The sequence below is a fragment of the Salvelinus sp. IW2-2015 genome, linkage group LG20 (assembly GCF_002910315.2).
Source record: "Salvelinus sp. IW2-2015 linkage group LG20, ASM291031v2, whole genome shotgun sequence".
NCBI lineage: Eukaryota > Metazoa > Chordata > Actinopteri > Salmoniformes > Salmonidae > Salvelinus > Salvelinus sp. IW2-2015.
In genome coordinates, this window is record NC_036860.1 from 64,362,796 (window position 1) to 64,368,837 (window position 6,042).

A 6,042-nucleotide genomic window follows, 5' to 3' on the forward strand; every position below is an offset into this window, starting at 1 on the left:
TCAGCATCGGGACTAATTAATGTTATCCTAACCTGGCATCCACCATCCGGTCTAATACATGTTTTATACCTAATCCTGGCATCCAGCATCGGGTCTAATACATGTTATACTTAATCCTGGCATCCAGCATCGGTCTAATACATGTTATACCTAATCCTGGCATCCAGCATGGTCTAATACAATTGTTATACCTAATCCTTGGCATCCAGCATCGGTTCTAATCACTATGTAAACCTAATCCTGGCATCCAGCATCGGTCTAACTTACATGTTATTACCTAATCCTGGCAACCAGGTCTTAGAACACAGGTCTGAAACGACCGAGACTAGCTCATGAAGAAACTCCAAACTGTGTTGATGTTGTGTTGTGCCGAGCTGAGTGTCCTTGGGTTCAGCAGTCCATATTCATGCATCCAAGCACGCCACGCACCACACACACAGATCCAGGGTGTCCAGCTGGCACGGTCAGGCAAGACAGAAAGCCGCCCAACAACCCCACAGAAACTACAATCGGCTTGACCCAGTGGTGTCTGCGTTGAGGAGAGCTTCAGAGCTCCACAGCCCCATTCCATCAGGCTCTCTCCAACCCTCTCCGGTCCACCAGCCCCCCCACACTGCCTGGGCGGCTTGGGCCAATATATAGCCCTCATACCGGCGCTCCACACGCCGCCCTCAGACGCCCGCTCTGCTGGCTATCCTCTTCACAGGCTGGGAGATCAGGGGAGGAGGCCCGGAGGGGGTTGGGTTTGGAGGGATGGAGAGAGAGAGGGAAGAGGGGTGTCTGATGTTCATGGCCCTGCCCTGCTGCAGCCTGTTGCATGGAAGCACCCCAATCAGACGCCTCTGTTCTCTGCATGAAGCCACACACACACACTGCTTCATGAAGCACACACACCACACTCCTTCATGAAGCACACAACACACACTGCTTCATGAAGCACACACACATACTCCTTCATGAAGCCACACACACACACTGCTTCTGAAGCACACACCACATACTCCTTCATGAGCAACACACCAACACACTCCTTCAACACACACACCCACACTCCTTCAAATGAAGCCACACACACCACACTCCTTCATGAAGCACACACACACACACTCCTTCATGAAGCACACCACACAACACTCCTTCATGAAGCACACACACACACTCCTTCATGAAGCACACCACACAACTCCTTCATGAAGCCACACCACACAACACACACTCAACTCACACACACATCACTCTCATGAAGGCACACACCAGGGGACTGGGAGAGAGGGAGGGAGGTTTGATGCTCCATATGGGAGCTCCCTTAGCCTTCCTCGCCATCTCTGTGCAAACAGGCAGATGTCACATTGGCTGGCCCCGCCCTGTGGGCCAGCGGGTCAGGGAGGGATGGAGGGAGGTTTGATGCTCCATATGGGAGCTCCCCTTGCAGGCAGATGTCACATTGGCCGGCCCCGCCCTGTGGGCCAGCGGGTCACAACATGACGGGGTAAATAACAGAGCAGGAGGACAGGAGAGAGAGGCCCAGCCCAGCTGCCTGCCAGAACAGCAACACCACAATACACACAAACATGGTCATGCTCATACACACAGGCTCATTTAAATACACACACTCATGCTAATACATACAGGCATACACACACACGCACATATATATAGTGTATTCAGAAAGTATTCAGACCCCTTCACTTTTTCCACAATTTGTTATGTACAGCCTTATTCTAAAATATTTTTTTCCCCTCATCAATCTACACACAATGCCCCATTATGACAAAGCGAAAACAGGTTTTAAGAAATGACTGCAACACTCAACATAGAGCTGCAGTTAGTTTCAGAGTGGGTGGCAAGAAATAAGTTAGTCCTAAATATTTCTAAAACTAAAAGCATTGTATTTGGAAAAAAACACTCACTAAACCCTATACCTCAACTAAATATTGTAATAAATAATGTGGGTTTTGAGCAAGTTGAGATGACTAAACTGCTTGGAGTAACCCTAAATTGTAAACTGTCATGGTCAAAACATATTTATGCAGTAGTAGCTAAGATGAGGAGAAGTCTGTCTATAATAAAGTGATACTCTTCCTTTTCAACAACACTGTCAACAAGGCAGGCAGGTCCTACAGGCCCTAGTTTTGTTGCACCTTGACTACTGTTCAGTCGTGTGGTCTGGTGCCACAGAAAAGGACATAGGAAAATTGGAAAATTGGATTCAATTGTACACAGAAAATAGGACAAATGTACACAGAGAGCTAATATTAATAATATGCATGTCAATCTCTCCTGGCTCAAAGTGGAAGAGAGATTGACTTCATCACTACTTGTATTTATGAGAGGTATTCGAGCTGTTGTATTGACATGTTGAATGCACCAAGCTGTCTGTTTGAACAACTGGTGCACAGCTCGGACACACATGTATACCCCACAAGACATGTCACAAGAGGTCTCTTCACAGTCCCCAAGTCCAGAACAGACTATGGGAGGCACACAGCACTACATAGAGKCATYGAACTCTATTCCACATCAAGTAACTGACGCAAGCAGTAAAATTAGATTTAAAAAACAGATTAAAAAAACACCTTATGGAACAGCGGGGACTGTGAAGCAACACAAACATAGGCACAGACACATGCATACACACACGATAACGTACGCACCATACATACACACGGATTTAGTACTGTAGATATGTGGTAGTGGTGGAGTAGGGGCCTGAGGGCACACAGTGTGTTGTGAAATCTGTGAATGTATTGTAATGTTTTTAAAAGGTTTTAATGTTTTAAAATTGTATAAACTGGCTTAATTTAGGAAGAGTAGCTGCTGCTTTGGCAGGATCCATAATTAATACAAATACAAATACATCAAATCAAATTGTATTTGTCACATGCGCCGAATACAACAAGCTTAGACTTTACCGTGAAACTTATGAGCCCTTTACCCACAATGCAGTTCAAAAGTATGAACATGATAAAATAGATCAGAAGAAAATAGTAACACAATAAAATAACAATAATGAGGCTATATATAGCAGGTAGCCTAGTGGTTGGAGCATTGGGCCAGTAACGAAAGGTTGCTAGATCGAATCCCTGAGCTGACAAGGTAAAAATCTGTCGTTCTGCCCCTGAACAAGGCAGTTAACCCACTGTTCCTAGGCCGTCATTGTAAATAAGAATTTGTTCTTAACGGACTTGCCTAGTTAAACAAAGGTTAAATTAAAAAAGATATATACAAGGAGTACCGGTACAGAGTCAGTGTACTGGGGTATGAGGTAGTTGGGGTGATTGATCTAATATGTACGTTTGGGTTAGGTGATTGATTGAAGTTCTATGTGGAAGGTAGGGGGTGAAAAACAGAAAGTCCAGGTAGCTGTTTAATTAACTGATCAGCAGTCTTATGGCTTTGGGGTAGAAGCTGTTCAGGAGCCTTTTGGTCACAGACTTGGCGCTCCGGTACCGGTTGCTGTGCGGTAGCAGAGAAAACAGTCTGTGACTTGGGTGGCTTGAGTCTTTGAAAAAGAAATGTGGGCCTTCCTCTGATACCGCCTGTTAGAGAGGTCCTGGGTGGCAGGGAGCTTGGCCCCAGTGATGTACTGGGCCATACACACTCTGTAGCGCCTTGCAGTTGGATGCCAAGCAGTTGCCATACCAAGCTGTGATGCAGCCAGTCAAGATACTCTCAATGGTGCAACTGTAGTACTTTTTGAGGAACTGAGGGCCCATGTCAAATCTTTTCAGCCTCCTGAGGGGGAAGAAGTGTTGTCGTGCCCTCTTCATGACTGTTTTGGTGTGTTTGGACCATGATAGGTCCTTAGTGATGTGGACACCGAGGAACTTCTCGACCGTCTCCACTACAGCCCAGATGTGAATGGGGGCGTGTTCGGGCCTCCGTTTCCTGTAGTCCACGATCAGTTCCTTTGTCTTGCTGACGTTGAGAGAGAGGTTGTTGTCCTGGCACTACACTGCCAGGTCTCTGACCTCCTCCCTATAGGCTGTCTCATTGTCGTCGGTGATCAGGCCTACCACTGTCGTGTCGTCAGCAAAACTGGTACTCCCTGTATATATAACGGGTACTTCCTGTATATATAAACGGGTACTTCCTGTATATATAACGGGTACTTCCGGTATATATAAACTGGTACTCCCTGTATATATAACAGGTACTTCCGGTATATATAAACTGGTACTCCCTGTATATATAACGGGTACTTCCGGTATATATAAACTGGTACCTCCTGTATATATAAACTGGTACTTCCTGTATATATAAGCGGGTACTCCCTGTATATATAAGCGGGTACTCCCTGTATATATAAACTGGTACTCCCTGTATATATAAACTGGTAGTTCCGGTATATATAAACGGGTACTTCCTGTTTTTATAAACTGGTACTTCCTGTATATATAAACTGGTACTTCCTGTATATAAACTGGTACTTCCTGTATATATAAACTGGTACTTCATGTATATAAACTGGTACTTCCGGTATATATAAACGGGTACTTCCTGTTTTTATAAACTGGTACTTCCTGTATATATAAACTGGTACTTCCAGTATATAAACTGGTACTTCCTGTATATATAAACTGGTACTTCCTGTATATATAAACTGGTACATCCTGTATATAGCCTCCTTATTGTTTTTAGTTTGTTACCATTTCCTTTTTTATTGAGAAAATATTTGTCTTACTTTTTCATTCTTAAAAGTTTAAGCCGTTGTCTAATCTTACATATGGAATTGTTTTAAGAAGGTCATACCGTGTATCATTTAGCTATTTGATTTAGAGTTTTAGAACCCCTTTAGGTATCCCTAAAAAATATATTTAAAAAAATATGACTTTGTATGGGTTACCTTCAGACGAGTCCCGTGAAATTTGTGGGGGTCGTAGAGCAAAACAGAGAACACCACCTTGTTTGTGAGAGCCTCCCCTTTCTATTCAGTGCTCATATTAGTTTAGAGTGGTCATATTAGCCAAACCGTTCAGATGCTACAGACGTTTTGGTGAGAAAACCGATTTTTGGGATGTCTCCTGCTCTGACAAACAGAGCTGTAGCGCTCTGCCACTTTCCAACATACTGTAGATGCGGAAGTACAACCTAGGCAGATGCGGTGGATTGAGGCCCATGCAAACAGCTATCTGTAGCTTAAATGTAGGGATTTGGATGGGGATTTTTTGATTATGTTACTTAGATTGACACACCGGTGTGTCAATAGACTTTAGTTTTTTTAATCTGCACAGTTGGGTATGGGCTCGTAAGTAAATATTTCACTGTAAAGTCCACACCTATTGTATTCTGTGCATGTGACCAATACAATTTGATTTGATAAGCATGCATTCAATACACACACAGAATAAGGCACTTTCATCCTCAAATGCAACCACTAACATGCCCTGATTTGACTAGAGCATGTCCCTGCTCCAAACGTTTTCTGTCACATTGTTGTTCAGTATCTAACTTTCCTCTCCCTACTGTAAATCTCTCCTTCATGTTGTCAACTATTTACCCGTGTGAGGCCTGCTCCACTCCTTGTGTATGCGTGTAACAAAGGCTGAAGAGACAGGTTCCGCTTACCAGGCAATGTAGAGGTATGGGTCGCCATCTTGGACAGAGCAGAGGAATGAACACACACACACACACACACACACACACACACACACACACACACACACACACACACACACACACACACAGTGTGTGTTAGCCTGGAGGGGAGGAACAGAGGTACTTTACACACTGCAGTGACAGCACTTTCCTTTAACACCAGGGTATAAAATGGATTTGAATGAGAAAGGGGAGGACAGGGGGAGATGCACGGGGAGGGATGTGGGGCGGAGGGGGGAGGCATGGGGGAGGGGGACTCCCCTTGTGTAACAGGTCTGCTGCTGGGAGCCTCCAGCATGTTATGGAGATGGAGGAGAGGAAGGGTCACCCCTCTGTTCTGTTCTCTCTCTCCCTCTGCTGCAGCTCTTCTCTTTTCACTCTCTCTTCCCTCTGTCCCTCCCTCCTCCCTTCCCTCCCTCCTCCCATCCCTCCATCCTCTCCTTT

The 6,042-nt window shown here is 44.9% G+C and overlaps 1 long non-coding RNA gene across 1 annotated transcript in view; it reads right to left on the reverse strand.

The window, feature by feature from the left end:
• LOC139029487 (uncharacterized) overlaps positions 1-5,812 on the reverse strand; it is a 16,315-nt gene extending 10,503 nt beyond the window's left edge. The window contains exon 1 of the long non-coding RNA XR_011481814.1: positions 5,569-5,812. This is a non-coding gene — a long non-coding RNA (uncharacterized lncRNA). The remainder of the gene's footprint in view (positions 1-5,568) is intronic.
• Positions 5,813-6,042: the final 230 nt, after the last annotated feature.